Raw genomic sequence first — 16929 nt, forward strand, 5'->3', positions numbered from 1 at the left:
CAGTGCATCCATCCCCTAGGTTGAGCAGGCCAGCATAAGTTGCTCAATCTCACTCTCACCTGCCCATCTCTTCCAGGGCCTGAGATAAATTATGTCACGTCATTTGTGTCATAGTCAGAGCTTTACACCCCCCCTCCCCATTTTGCAAATGATCCAAGGTTATTCACAATTACTTTAACTATTACATCATATTGCCAGTGTACATTATGTTGCAGACTCACTTTAATTAATGCTATATTCTGATAGCTTTCATTTGAACACAGAGACTAAATTGCATCTCTTGACCCAACAGTCGTTTGACTTTGTTCCTGACACTTGGAAAAGATGTACTCACCTTGTATTTAAGGATGTACAGTACCCTGTGGGCAGAATTGTAGAGCAACTCCTTTCTTTCTTTCTTTCTTTCTTTCTTTCTTTCTTTCTTTCTTTCTTTCTTTCTTTCTTTCTTCCTTTCTTTCTCTTTCTGTCTTTCTTTTCTCTGCCATGAATAAATATTCTGACAATGAATTCTTCATGACCAAATAAAGCCAGTCATGGGTAAATGCCTATAAGATACTGAAACATGATTTACTGCTATTATACAATGACACTACATAAAAAAATGGAACAGAAGTTAATTACCTTTTTTAAAGTAATACCATTGCATAAGAGAAGTTTATTTTTAGTCCATGTCTTCCTTGACATGAGTTTCCAAGGATGCTTTAATGATATGCTATATGTATGCATCCTCCTGAGTATGTGATACCATTAGTACTGAACCTCAAATGAGTGCAATTCACGCCATTTTGGCAGGTAGTCTAATGCATGCATTGCACTTGTAAATGTGTTGTGAATTTTTACAAGGGATAAGAGAAATACAAATAGAAGGCTCTCTATTTTATTTTAAAATCATTTTGTAGTTTTCAACATTAAAGCTGAAACTGAAAGTGACCTGTGTCTTGCCTACAAGGCAATATCAGACCCTGCCCTGCTAGAGATGCTCCATATCTGTACGTCTAGCTCCTCGTGCATTATCCGCTCAAAAGGCCTAAATTTAATATGCAACATCGATAAAACCTGCTGGAGAGACAGACTTGTCTTCCAGAGGCTGTCCTGTCTCTGGAATAGACTTCCCATACATGTCAAACAGAGTACCTTGCTAACCCTCTTCAAGCACAACCTTGATGAGTAGATGGGACACAACAAATTTGTCCCTGGGGTTCCACATTTTTACCTCATTGACAGTGGTGATGGGTGGTGAATGAGGTTTCTCTTTTGGGGATAAACTCTTGGCTAGGCTTGTAAAGGCCCCAAGGCCATTAGCCTAGTAACCTCCTATGAATCAGAAAAGTGTTGTGTAGAAAGAAACTGTAACCAAAATTGCTCAGATTTGCTAACTCCAAAATACAGATCCATATGTGTACTGAGCCACTTTCTGTGAGAAAGGATGTTGGAGCCACCCTTTGTTGTATGAGTTAGAGTAAAAGTATAATTTGCATGTACTCACAAACTGCTCATCTCTCACTACATTCTTAAAATCCTATATACCCGACCGCCAACTCAGATCCACAAACAAGCATGACCTTCTGACCACCTACTACTGTCCTACTCCTTAGCCAAGCAGTGGAACCCCCCCCACCTTCACAACCTTCCAAACCATATCAGTTTCAAATTTCAGCTATTCTCTCATCTATCAGCCAAATGGGAATGCCCATGTCACGCTCCAACATAAACCCCTCTCCACCCCATCTCTTTCTACCCTGCACTGAAATCATTGCCATTTACCAATTCTATTGCTTCATCTCATCCTAAAACAGTCTCGCCCTACCAGTAACTGATTTTCTCTCTGTTATCTAATGTACTACACTTTCCATAATCCAATTTTCTTGTACTCTCCATGCAAAATGGTCCACCTAACCTGCAAAGGGCTAGTAGCTATTTGTTTAATGTTTACTTACAAAGAGCTTATTTGACAAAAATGTCATTTTCTGCAAATGTTCAGTTTACCCAACCTCCAAAAGGGCTAGTACCCTTCTGTTTAAATGTTAACTCACTAAAAGCTTATTACATAATGTATTATACATCTGTAAATGTTTTAATTGTTCTGTACAAATCTTTGTTATTCTTTTGTTACATGTAATATGTAACTTGCAATATTTGGAGTTTTTGTCCCTGGAACTCCATTAAAAATGGGCTCTTTATGGCCCAGTGGACTTCCCTGGACATCAAACTTAAATAAATAAATAAATACTCCTATCCAATCTGTGGCCATTTACATTTGTTCAATACTAATTAATTTTGTTTGTATAATTCTCTCCCTGGGATTCAGAAACATTGCAGATGTTATTGCAGCCAGCCCACTCTGTTTACTGTGCATGTACTACAATTCCTAATGCTTATAAACAGTAAACACATCTAAGCAATTGTATGGGATGAGCAGCTCATTTAAAATAGTGACAATTGCTGCAGCAAACACTATGGGAGAAATGTGTGTGACTATGGCTGGCCACAGGAAGTGCAAGCATATGGAAGGTAGAAGGGGAAGTAGGATTCAGCTAGAAGGTAGGTCCAAATTGACAGTCACATAAAGCAGACAAGATTGCTAAGGAAGGTGGTGACACAGTCAGGGATGTGGGAGACAATGGATTAAGGGGGTAAGAAACATACAAATATAAATCTCAAATAACTGAAGATAAAAAAAATGTAAAACAAAATATAATTGGTGGGATATAGAAAAGCACCAGTATATTGATGAAAACCAGATATTACATCAGCAATAATGCAATTGTCAGGTAACAAGCACTCTTTTGTAACTAAGATGCATCTGTATATAACTTTAAGGGGACTAGAACCTACAACTTTCCTCACAGTGTGCAAAGCACTTCATTTGCAGGCTGCATTACAGATGCAGTGAGATTACTTCTCCTTGCAATGAATTATAGTATCAGTTTCAGTAGAAAGGAATGTTTCAGTGAAGGATACAAGTGAAGTGAGTGAAATAACTTCAGGCCAAAGCAGTGATAAGGGTGAGATGTGCTAACACTGTGTGCAGAATATTTGGTACAAAAGCAGATCTTGTTTAGATGGTGCAATGCTTGTGAACCACAGTTAGAGGCCTATATCATTTTAGAAAATGTACAGGGTTTTAGTATAATGAGATAGACTTTCTAGTCAGAAGTCAGTTCAGCTGAGATTTTCAGAAGATTATGTGTTTGTTGTTACACACTTAAAATTAAAAGGAAAAAAAAAAAACAAGACGAAGAGAATCTGAACCCGTATTTTCCCCATGTATGCAAACTTAACTGTTTGAGCTACAGAAGTAGTCAGGCAAGCACCATCATGGGAACATACATCAGTTGGTGTTTTCACATTTGCAGAATGAAAGAATAAGCAAGCCAACACTGGCCCATCATGACATGCATGAGTTCTAATCTATCCTCTACAGGCATTAGTGACATCATAATTCATTGTAAGTTGAAGTAGTCTTGAGGGTTGTATCCTATGTACCACATGGAAACTTCCATGCAATGATGTTTGGCTCATGTATGGCCAGTGCTGGGTAACACCGAAACATATGCACATTTGGAGCATAGCAGCACAGCACTTCATAGGTTCATAGGTAGGTAATAGGCTATCGGCCCTGGGGCCTATACAAGCCCAGCCAAAAAGGTACCCTGGCTTTTGCCACCCAAGAAAATTATTTTCCTGTGCCACTGTCAAGCAGAGCCACAGAGCTGATCCCTTGTATGAATTTCCTATTTCCCATCCAATCATCAAGATTTTTCTTGAAGAGTGCTAATGTGGAACTTTGTTTGATATAGATAGGTACTTTATTCCAGAGTATGGGAAGTCTCTGGGACAGGAATGTATCCCTCCGGCATGTTCTGTTTATTGTGGTGACAAGGTTTAGGTCCCTAGAGCATGTAGCTCAGATTCATTGGGATTTCTTTAAGTGGAGCATGTCCAACAGCTCTGGGTTTGACATAGCTTTGTATGTTAGGCAGAGATCACCTCTGAGTAGGCGATATGCGACAGAGTAAAGATGGAGTTTTCTGAGACGGTCTGCATAGGGCATCTGTCTGAGGCCGGTAATCCTCTTTGTGAGGTATTTCTGAGGCCTTTCCAGTTGTTGTAGATGTCTTATGAGGTACATACCAAAAGGGGCATTGTACTCTATAATGGGTCTAATGAGTGATGAGTAGAGGGGAACAATGACCTCTTTTTTTTTCTGAGTGATAAACCTTTTGTGATGAGGTGTTCCACATAGAAGGATTTCCTGACTACTGTGGCAATGTGATTATCAAAGGAGAGACTACTGTTCACCTGTGTCCCAAGGTCTCTTATCACACTTCCGGTGTTAAGTACACTACCGCCTATGTTGTAGTTCATGGGTACAGAGTTTTTACCAAAGGGGATGACAATGCACTTTTTAGCATTGAGCTTGAGGCCATGGCTTTGACACATCATTAGGAGTTTCGATTATAGCTCCTTAGTTTGCAGTCATCTGTGAACTTCATTAGCCAAAGACCTTCTGTGTTAGCCTGTACTTCAGAGAAGTAGATACCAAACAGGAGAGAACCCAGGACTGAACCCTGTGGTACTCCACTTGTCACTGGTCTGAAGTCAGATTTGGAGTCTGCTACTTTCACAGTGTGGGTTCTGTCAGTGAGCCAGTTGGCAACCCATCTTGTGACATAGGGATTTATACCTAGTTTAGTGAGTTTATCTATAATTCCAGAGTGGTGGATCATGTCGAAAGCCTTGGCAAGATCTAGATAGGCTGTGTGAACCACCTTACCCTTGTCTACGGCTTTGCTGACTGCTTCAAAGAAGTCTATCAGGTTTAGGAGACATGATCTGCCTTTTACAAACCCGAACTGGGTGGGATCCAGAGTTTGGAGATTACCAATGTCTTTGTTTATAAGTTCCATGATGATATGTTCCATGGCCTTACAGACCAGGCTCGTCAGGCTAATGGGGCAGTAGTTCCCGGGGTCCATGGTGGCTCCCCCCTGTGGAGTGGGATAACCGTTGCTGTGCGCTATTCAGCAGGCACAAAGCCTGAGGTGAGGCTATGATTGAACATGGTACTTAGGTGGGGTGCCAGTTCGTTCTGTAGTTCATGTAGAACGCAGCCTGGGATGTTGTCTGGTCCCATAGATGTGTTCTTGGCTTTGGAGAGTGTGGTTTTTACCTGTGCAGCCGTGATTACAGGAACTTTGCATTCTTCCGGTATAGAGATGGGCTCTTTAGGGGGTGAGAGGGAGGTAAAGTTAGCACTGAACCTATCTGCCAGGATGTTGGAAATATCAGTTGGGTCTATATATTTAGTGCCATTGTGCTGTAACTCAGAGCAGATCTGAGTGTTGCCATTGAAATTCTTGACATAGTTATAGAATGCTTTGTGGTTGTCTTTAGAATCAGTGGCAATTTTGTTTTCATAACTAGCTTTGGAGGATTTTATCAGGGATTGCAGCTTCTTACTGAGGCTGACCAGGGAGCTCCTCCGCTCGTGGGATTTTACTCTCTTTTGCAAGAGTTTCTTCCTTCTGTTGTACAGTTTGTTTATGGCAGAGGACCACCAGATTGGCTTCCTTTTTTTGGAGGCTAGCGTCTTGGTTCTGTTTGGGATAGCACAATCCATGCACTCATGTAAGTGCTTATAAAGTGCAATTGTGTAGGATTCAGTAGTCGTAACTGTATTGTCCATCTGCATGGGTGTCATGAAGTTCACCACTTCTGTCTTAAGAAGCATGAAGTTGGCTTTGGAGAAATGTTTTACCATGGTTTTCTTAATGGGGGGGGGGGGTGGAGGCAGGATGTGGATATCCAGGGTAATTAGCTTATGGTCGGATCGGACCAATGAGGCGTTGACTTCAGGTGTGGAACACCTGTCACTCATATTGGTAATGACTAGATCTAGGATATTATTGCCCCTGGTGGGGGTGTGGATAAGTTGATCCAGGGCACCTTTCTGTACAATGAACAGTGTCAGTTCTTTTCACATGTACAAGGCCATCAAAGGTGTTCTTTGTGACCTGCTGCACACATTACAATCACAAAAGATAAGTGATTTGTAATCCCTACGTGGCATGTGTGAGGTATGTTTATCTATATTTTGATGAGATTAAAGGCTGGAAATGGGAGTACTGGAAAATTATGATGAATGGGAAGCAAGCAGAAGGTAGATCAAAATGTAAGAAATGAGCAGGATAGAGGTGGGAAAGGTGGGGTATTTATTTTCTTTTTTTAGAACATGTGCCCATTTTTTATGCATAAAGAGAAGGTAAGTTGGAGAAGAATTTAGGGGATGTAAGCAGAAGTTAAGAGGGTTAGACAGAGATGACTATTAGGAAGAGTGGTAACACTGTAAAGGAGGGGGAATACAATGGTGAAGGAGACATCGCACAAACAGAGGGAAGACAAGGCTGAGGAGAGGAATGAATAACTAACAGAGGTAGGCCCTGGGCACAAAATAGAGAGGAATTTCAGTATGCGGATAGTGACCCAGTAGGATATTACTTGTCATCCTGGGTACAGTCTTGACTGAGCCTTGTCTTAGATGGTTAAGATAATCATGGACAGGGACAAAGCTAGAGGGAACTCTTCATTTGTCTGATTTGGGCACCCAACCTCCTGTTGATAATTTCCCCCAGAAAGTCTGCAAGTTGCTGATTAGTGACAATGGTTTCTTCCACACTATCACTGCTATCAGTGAAGTCAACAGTCCCAGTGTCTGATGCAGAATTACCTGAAGTCGTGGTTCAGGTAGGGCAGGAAGTGTGATGGTGATTGTGCTGTGTGCATCTGGTGATGGTGCTACTGCAGCTTCTGCCTTGGGGGTGGGATGACAGGTCTTGCTGGAGGAGTGGGTACAGGTTGTGATTCTGCTGCTACATATAATAGTAAAACAAATGAAGAGAAATAAAATAATAAAGAAAATAAATGTATGTAATAAAAGAATAGCAGTCAAAATGATAGGGGATACAGAAGCACAAATGAAAAACTGAACCTGATAAATATTTTTGGCTGTGATGCAGTTATACTTAATGTACTTGAAGGGCCAAAAGCAACTATCACTTTAGCAAGGCTGTTAGCATTCAGAACTCAGAGCGAGGCTTGAACCTGCAGCTACCATCACCTACATTCTGACAGATAATAGGATTAAAATGATAAGTTATTTGGACAAACAAGCAGAAGCCCCTCATAAAAGATTCATGTCTGAGACAAAAATGTACATATACAACATGTAAGAATCGCATTGCCAAAATAAATCCTACATAAATACAGCATTCTCTGTGCATAGGCCTAGAAATGCAGTCATATTAAAGCAGGCCTGTATCTTCATTTTATATTTCACATTTTACATGCAGTTTCAGTAAGTGCAGTTTCAATAGATAGGAATTATTTTTCAGTGAAGGATACAAATAACATTCATGTCAAAACACTGATAATGATGAAATATGCTAATAGAGTGCGTGGAAATTTTGGTACAAAATCATATCTTGTTTAGAGAAAGTAAAATGTTTAAGAACCAGAGTTAAAGAGGTGTGTAGAAGTTGTAGGAAATTTACATGGTTTCAGAATTATGACAGAGACTTTCTAGTCAGTAGTCAGTTCCTTTCAGATACTTAGAAGTTGTTGTTGTTTGTCTTTCGGCTTTTTACCGGTAAGGGGTCGCCACAGTGGAACTCCAGTCTGCTAATGATTGGCAGTAGATTTTTATGAAATGCAGAGGTGCCAGCTCGATGCCCAACCTTCAACGAAGGCACACCCATTTACGTGCGCATGTCTTTCGAATGCTACCCAACCGCGGGGAGGACATGCAGACTCCACACAGAAGGCACTCCCAAGCCATGCCGAGAATCGAACGGGAGAACCTTTTGCTGTGAGGTAACAACGCTACCGCCGTATCACAGCGGCATTTCTTTCAGATACTTAGAAGACTGAGTAGAAAAGTTCAGTTTAGATACTCAGGAGATTGAGTACAGATCTTCAGATGTCAGTAAAAGCCCAGAAACTACGGCAAACATTGCAGTTTGTCTTAACTCTGCCAGTACAGAGAAATATAAATAACCAGTATAAGACTTGTTTGGATTGTGTTAAATTACTACATCTACCTCTACTGTATGCTGCTACTTCATAATAAACTGCCTTTATCAGACTTACAGTGTGTACAGACTTTTATTCTGAAAGGTACACGGAGATCTGGTACATACAGGAGACACTGAGATATTTGGCACTTGCTCTGTATAGCTCCAGGTAATTAAAAGATAAACTCCCGGATTCACGAATCCTCCGTGTAAGACTTAATAAGTCTTACTCGGAGGCTGCAGTTGAACGGTATGATGTCAGCATGCCATGAATATGCATGAGGGCACGCTGACCCAACTGTAAGTCGTACACGGACCGTGTAAGAAAGCAGGGGGCGTGTCCAATTGCCGAGCAGTCTAAATGCCACGTCCCTGCAATTTTTGAAAAGTAAAAGCAAATACACAAGAGTGAGTCTGCTCAAATGTCCCTGCACCCAACACCACACTCCCTGATATTGTAAACCCCTATCACAGTTATAAATAGCAAAACATTAAATTTATTTTTTAAATTCCCAAAATAGCTGCCAGTATTTGCGCGTGTGTGCGCGGGTGTGCCCATTGCTTAGCTAGAGTTAGCAATTCTGACATGGAAGAGCATAAGAAAGAATGTTTATGCAAATCACACCAAATAGCAATAGTGTAATGGTAGAGCGTTCACACAAAGAAGAGGCATTCACGGTTTGAGTCCCACCACTCCCCTTCGTATTTATTTTTAAATCAGTATATGAAATAATATCAGACAAATATGTGTAAATAGTACTAAAACGCAGTGAAATGACCAATGTATCAGTGAACAAAATAAATATTTTAAATGATCCTGATATATAATTGCCTGCAGCTAAGCAGCACTTCACCCAGTGCAATAGAGTTGCCCATAGTTTAATAATGGTTAACCCAGTGCAATAGAAGTGCCCATAGCAAAATAGCACTTTAACCAGCGCAATGTGTTTGCACGGACATGCGCACCGCACCAACCAGGGCACCATAGGGCACCGTGGAGCAACATAAAGCAAAGTTGCTTAAATGCAGCGATACCCCCTAGCCTGTCTGGACAGTATGAAAATAAAATGAATGATAAGGTTCAAACCCAGGACTTTGTGCATCACAAGCAAAGTACAGAACCACTAAGCCATGACAATGTAGGGGAAACTGCCACTGTTAACATACATATACTTACTAATGGTAGTTTAACCATTGCTAAGCAGGTCTGCAGTCAGTCGAGAATTTAAAAAAAATGTCCAATCACAAAAAAGTGTGGAAAATGCGGCATATTTAGGCCCCATAGGTGGGAATACACACCATAACTGATTGTAGCTCACATCTGCAGTTAGAATGGCTGGTGTCAGAAAGGGAACATGCTTCCAAGCGCAACATTGGGGCATCGAGGAGTCGAAATACATGGTTTGGCTCCTTGTCCACCATCATGAGTCAAGACTCCTGCAGGGCCAGTTCGAATGGACGGAGTGCAAGGCAGAGGCTTGGAACTGGTTAGCTTATGACCTCACCAGTGCCACAGACATTCCTCGGACTGGTGAGCAGGTCTGTTACCACCATGCAGACCTGAAGAGACAGAAGCAGGACCGCCTGAACCAATGGATACAGGAGGCCTGTGGGATGCAGGATGCCCCACAACTGAGTATGTAGCCATGGAATGCAGTATGTAAGAATTGATAATTGAGCATGTATAACAGATAGGTATGTCTCAATTTCCCTTCATTTACTTTACAGCTGCAGGTGACCGTGCTGTGAATCAGCAAGCCTATGCTGATAGGCTGCTAAGGCTGTGTCACCAGGCAGGTTAGTGATTATTCTGCATGTATTGTTATATAAAATATGGGAGAGAGCATGAAAGAAAGTGTTGTAGTCCAATAATACAGCCATAAAATTGCCTGAATAAGTCCTCTGCATGTACTGTCAGATAAAAACATCAGAGAGGCAGAAAAAGAGTGTAGTAACCCATTAGGAAAGGTAACAAATGTCTGGAATAATATCTCTGCAGGTACTGTCATATAAAATAAGTGAGTGAGCCTGAAAAAAGAGTGTTCTAACCTATTAATAAAGGTATAATATGTCTTGAACATGTCTGCCATATGCACCGTTAAAACAAATAAAGGAGTGAGCTTGTGGAAAAGTGTGTAATGCCATTAATAAAGGTCTAAAACCTGGAGTGTGCCTGTGTCACAGAGTTTGAAATATTGTTGTACCCTTGCATTATACAAATAGTGCTGTTTGAAAAAGTGCTGGCAACCCAGAGTTGTGCAGTCCCATATAAAGTGGGTGATGGAAGTGCTAGTAGCTGTGAAGCATGTATACAGTCCGCAACAGTCAGTTACTGGCTGGCATGCATAAGTAAATCTGGCACACGTGTAGCATGTTATTTTCTCCCCAGAAATGTGAGTGTGTGTCAAGAAATGCAGGGTTCTGTACAAATCGAAGTGAAAATGTCATGTCAAAACATCCCTGATATGTAGATAAAGAAATAGAAATGCAATCAAGAAATATGTAACAGTAACATCTGCTTCCTGGACAGTTAGTATGTCAGATATAGGGCAGCCATATATTGAACTAGCCAAACCCATTACACAACCTAATGTATGGTGGCAATTGTAATAATACATGTAGGGGATATACACCTGCAGTCACTAGGAATGTAGTGTAGACTAAAAGGTAATTATAAGATGTTAACCGAGGTTTTTTTCTACACCGTACTGTATGTGCATAAACCATGCAATTCCACACCTCAACGGGTATGTGTAATCTTAAATATTTGTTGGGACATATGTCCTATTGTTCTATAAATATTTGCATTCACGTTGATGCATGTGCCCTGTTTAAATACCACAATCACAGTGGCCTGTTGCTACCAAACATCCCTGCATGCTGTTGGAATATCCACTGTGGTTCAATATATGCATGTGTTATGCTTGCTGTTCAACTGTTGGAACCTCGGTGTGTTGGGTTAATGGGAATATTACTGAATGCTTTTACAACTAATCTGGAATGCTGTTGTTTATGTTGTAATTAAACACACCTAATCACAGAACATATGGGAAGTCCGGTCCCAGCGGACCCACCTGTCCCTCCTCAGCTGGCGAGTGCACCTGGCACCAGCAGGTCCGGTGCCCAGCCCGGGCTCCCCTCCTCCATTGGTCCTGTGCCACCTTTGGGTGGAAGCACTGCAGGGGATGAGGCTTGTCCCCCCCATGCAAGCGTGGGCGGAGAAGGGCCACCTGTCACCCTTCGAAGGGTCCGGGTTGTGGTGCATAGAGAGATCCAGTGTTCAGTCACTGATCCCCTATGCCAGCTCGAGGCGAGAGTGGCGCATCTCACGGGTGAGCCTGCACATCCTACGCAGCCCCCAGCACAGCCACCCTTGGGGCTGTAAAGGTGCAGTGGTGACTGCCCATGGGCAGGGATCTCAGTTCCACTGTTACCATCTGTGGGCTCATGGGCTTGCGATTTCCAAACATCCGACCCCGTCAATTGTGTTCACCCACCCCATGTGTCACCCCTGTATGCATCTTGTCTGTCTTGTCTGTTTACCTCCCGAACCTACTTCCCCAGACATACCTACTTCCTCTACCTCACTTCCCACTCTCACCTGAAAAAAAAAAAAAAAAGGGCAATCTGTACCCACAAAAAAATTACGCCCCATACATAGCTGCCCATTTCACACACACATGTCAATTGGACATGTAACCTGATAATTTTAATTGGCAGTACAACATACGTTGTTGTCCTCACCCCTCTCTCAGAGGTGGAAGGTTTCAAATTTCACTCCAAATTTATTGCATATGCACAGCTGTTGCTGGTAAAGAAATGGGCAGCTATGGACCTTCCCTACACCCGTCCTGCACATCCCAAGCTTGTTTTCCTACTGTCTGTCCCTCTTTGTGCCCCCTTTTTCACCACTTTCCTATCTCCCCATTTTCTTTTCTTTCAAATAAATTAGCGCGGGGGTTAGCGAGACTAAGCACTTTTAAGCAGTAGTAAGCAGGTTTAAGCGAGTGTGCGCATGTGTGCACTTAGCTAAGCGTCGCTAAGCATCACGCAAACCCGCACAAACCTGCTTACAACTGCTTAAAAGTGCCCTAGTCACTCTATGGCAGGGCCCTTGTTCTGCTGAGCAGCAAAAGAAAAAAACCTCTGCCAGTCTTGGACCTCAGACCATTGACACAATAGACTGCATGAATTACAACTAAGCCACAGCAGATATACAAATAAGTTAGTTCTGAAATAAATATATCATGCATTATAATGAGGGAATGTAAATGGAAATTAGGAATGGTATAACACAAATCCTGTTCTGTGGGTCTTTACCAGCAGTTGTTGTGTAATTGCATGACATGACAGTGAAAGGAGAACCAGCCATCCTAGCAGGGAATAATGTTACAGCAGCACCTTACAAACACCACACAGTATCAGACCAGGATAAATACTTGCCACAGGAATACAGTGCAATAACAACATTTGTATGGCAGTTAATTGTGTAAGTCAGAAATAAAGTACATACTCCCATGTATCCTATGTTAGCATTTGGAGGTTGAGCACATGTCTACACTGAGAAGTGTGAACTGGAAGCAGCAACATTCAGGTTTGAGTACAACATGCATATAACTGGCTACAACCCTAGCTTCAGATAAGAGACATATACCAACCTTTTGACCGACACAACGGTGTCCAGAGCAAGCAAGCATGGGCCACACCTTGGAAAGCTGAAAGGGCTATGCCTACCTAACCTAGCATTTTATCGCAGTGAGCTGCAATCACAGTGAGTAATGCAATCACCACACAGAAGGCTGTATGCAATTACTGAATGGTGGGCAGCAATTGGTGCAGAGGCTGTCACATGCACAAGTGCAGATACCTAGAAAAGCAGGCTTTACCTGCAGTCAACACATGCAATTCTCTCATTGCAGGTGCTGGGAGATAGAGAGAGAGAGAGAGAGAGAGACATGGACACAGACACAGACAGAGACAGAGACACAACAGAGAGAGAAACTGAGACATAAACCGAAATAGAGGGGGAAAACCCAAAACAAACAACCAAAAAAACAATAATAATAAAAACCTACAAAACCATAACACATGGAGCAGACAAATACAAAGGTAAGGTATGTAACTCACATGTATGTGTTGGCATGTAGTACATGTTCCTGAAGAGTACTCTACACACTGCAAATCATCCATGTGTGGCAGCAGTACGTATCTATCTGTATCTGCACATGTGCAAAGGGCAAAGGACATACTGCAACTGTTAGTGAAGGGTGGACAGATATCTGTCATTGAAGGTTGATATGTGCATATAAATATACAGGTCGTAGTGTGTGGCCTAGAAAACCGTATGCAGTGCTGATATATGTCATGTGGTGGTTAAATGCTGTGGGACTGATTTGTCAGATCTGCTGTGTTACAGCCAGTGAGGCCTGCTAATGCTACATGGGCTGAGGACTCCCACATGCATTCTGCACAACACTGTGCAATATAATCACATAACTGTACATCCCTCAACTGTCGCATAAGTGATATCCCCACCATGAAAGGTGGACTGTACATGTGCCTATATGTACATCCATGTGTACAGCAATGGATGTGTACATGTATGTGTATAGATATGCATATATATCATATATATATAGAGAGAGGGAGAGACAGAGAGACACGGGGTCATATGTACTGCAACAGGTGTGTGGTGACCAAGGCATGGACTGTAGACAAATGTTGATACTTCAGTGCCATTCCTAATTTCCAAAACACTGTACCCATTAACTACCACATAGGTATAGATCTACCTAACAGTGAATGTGTGATAAGGGAACATGGGACACAGGTGGACAGTAGCCTCCACTTTGATGAAGACAGTGCCACACTACACCTGTAATCAGTCTGTGTGTTTTGTGTCATGACAACAGGTGTGTCATCTATAGAAATATAGGGCAGTGTTCCCCTCTACTCATCACAATGCCCTGTGTGGTATGTACCTCACATGACAACTACACCAGGTGAAAAGGCCACAGACATACCTCCCAAAGGGTAATACTGGTTGCAAAGAGATGCCCTATGCAGACTGACTCACAAAACCACATCTACACTGTATTGCACACTGGCCACACAGAGGTGACCTCTGCCGGACATTCAGAGGTATGTCACACCCATAACTGGGTGATAACCACCATGGCAACATATCACAATCCCTCTGGGATACACGTTCTAGGGCCCTAAACCTTGTCAGCTCACTAAACAGCACATGCTAGAGGGATAGGTTCCCATCTCAGAGATATGCCATACACTGGAATAGACCACCTAGCAATAGCAAACAAGGCTCTTCATTAGCAGTTGTCATAAATACCCCTGATGATTGTGTGGGAGATTGGTAATACACCCCAGGAAACACCTCTGTGGTTCTGGTTGGCAGGGGCAAGTGAAATCAAAGTACATGTGTGTCAAAGGCCAGGGCAGCATATGGCTAGGCTGCCGTAGGCCCTAGGGCCAACAGCATATTACCTACCTATGACACTTTGAAGTCACACATGTACTCAGTGCAATACCCGCTATGTGAGGTTGAATAAGTGTAACGCTGAATGTGTGCAAGGTCTGTAAAGGTGTGATAGCTTAGTGTGATGTTGTATCTGACATGGTAGTGTCTATCCTAGCTGTGAGGACAGCAAATGATGTGTAATGTACTTTTAGGCAGACATAGTAGTACGGCATATGATGTGACGTAGTTCCTTGTTGACGAATGTGGTGCCCCATTGTAGGCTAAAGCAATACATGTATGCTTAGTGAGTGGTACTGCTGGTGAATCCAACTCCCATATGAACTGTAGTACTACCTGAAGCTGTAGGCATAAACAGCACAGTATGGTGTGTGTTCACATTGCTTGGAAACACTGTCATGTGTGTTTCCTGTAGTCTGCACAGAGGACAAAACTCAGGCATAAGGGTGTGTAAGTAGTGGCACACAGTACTGTATGGTACACAGGTAATGCTCATCTGTGTTGGCATATAGTGGTGTGTTGTATGTTTGTCTGATGTGTGTGTAATAATGCCTGTACAATGACTGCAATCATATGTGTGTTACAGGGTATACGTGTGTATCCAGCAACATATATACTCTGTTACAGCAGTATGCCACCTATAGTATCAACTGTACACATCTGTTAGGCAGGGCTATGGCATCAATGACTAGGGTGGTTGACTGGTACTACTGTACCTGTACTTTACATCCATTGCAATGGATGACATCTCCGTTCATGCATTGGTGTGATATACACCCCTGTCTTGAGGTTGTGCAATGTGTCACAAACAGTGATTCGGGTACTGTTGTATAGTGGTGTGATATATAGAGTGTGCCAGGCACTGTTAGTTAGTTGTGGCCTGAGAACCAATAAGTGGTATTGAAAGTGTGTAACCTCTGACAGACAATAGGATGGTATCTATGTCAATAAAGTGATATCTGTGGTTAAAGGTGTAAAGTGTGCCACAGGACTCGCACACACATATTGTTCATATCTTTTTCAGCCAGATGGCCCACCAACGCAATCCATCGTACACAGCGGATGAGGAAGAGGTGATACTACAAAGCCTATTGCAGCAGTACACAATGCTGCTCTCCAGAAGCAGCCAGCACCAGCAGGAGTGGACTGCACTGTGGCAGGAACTTGTTCGTCGGGTAAATGACATAGGCATGCATAACCGGACATATGAGCAGGTATGCCATCACTGCAGTGATTTAATTAGACATGTCCGGCGGCGTGCATCTGATATCCAAAGACAACAGCTTGCCACAGGTGGTGGGGTGGCCATTCATCCCCCCATCACCAGAGTGGAGGAGCTGCTCCTAAGCATGGTGGCTCCTGGACAACAGCAACATCAACCTCTGACATGTGTTGTCATGGAGGCCGGAGCCACCCAGCACGTCCACCTGGAGCAAGCAGGTAACATGCCCTATCTGTAGACGACAGTTAACTGTATTATCAGATTATGTCTACGTGAGATGTTTACTGTGTGTTTAGCAGTTCTGCTGCCTAGTGTTGTGCAATACTGATATTTTGTATAATGTCTCTACACCTGTGACTGTTGACTGTTGTTATACTGCAGTTTAGCATACCCACTGTAGCAATGCCACAGTTGTGGGCACTGACAAACTCTTTCATATTCTCGTAGGTCCCTCTGGTGTGACAGCAGGGCAGCCAATCCATGCTGGTGAGTGGGTTATAACTGCAATGTTGGTAATGAAATATGCATGTCATAGGTGAGGTGTAGGCCATGTACACATAACACACCTACGCATAATGCATGCCATGCATGTTTGCTGTAAGATGTTGCACAGCTCAGTAATGTCAGTAGCTGCCTCAATGACATGTAATACACAGAGCATAATACACAGTTGTGGCTACCCCGTACTGCACATTGGATAGGCATAGTTGCAACACCAGTACACAACATAACATGTTTATCATACACAGTACACAAAGACATGCTACATATGGCATAACCACACACCCGCTGTAAGGTCACACCTCAGTACCCCACATGTAATCCGCACACACATGATGTACCTCAGGGGTAGAGGCCTATCATGGGCCTGTGCAACACTCTTCAACACATAACACAGTCATGTTAGGCAATGCTCCCTATTGGGCACCTCATACACCCATGTACAAAGTGGTTGTGTAATAGTGAACGTAGCCACGGCACTGCAGTTCAGGTACAGTATGCTTGGCATTGGTCTGTCACACAGTAGTAGCCGTGAGTGACCACAAGATGCATGATGATGGTGATGATGATGGCACATGGTAGTACACCCCATCCAGTTACAGTGACCACAGTACTACACATAGCGGTCTATGCTTTGC

Source organism: Protopterus annectens, chromosome 10.part0 (genome assembly GCF_019279795.1).
Source record: "Protopterus annectens isolate FY-2018-M chromosome 10.part0, PAN1.0, whole genome shotgun sequence".
NCBI lineage: Eukaryota > Metazoa > Chordata > Ceratodontiformes > Protopteridae > Protopterus > Protopterus annectens.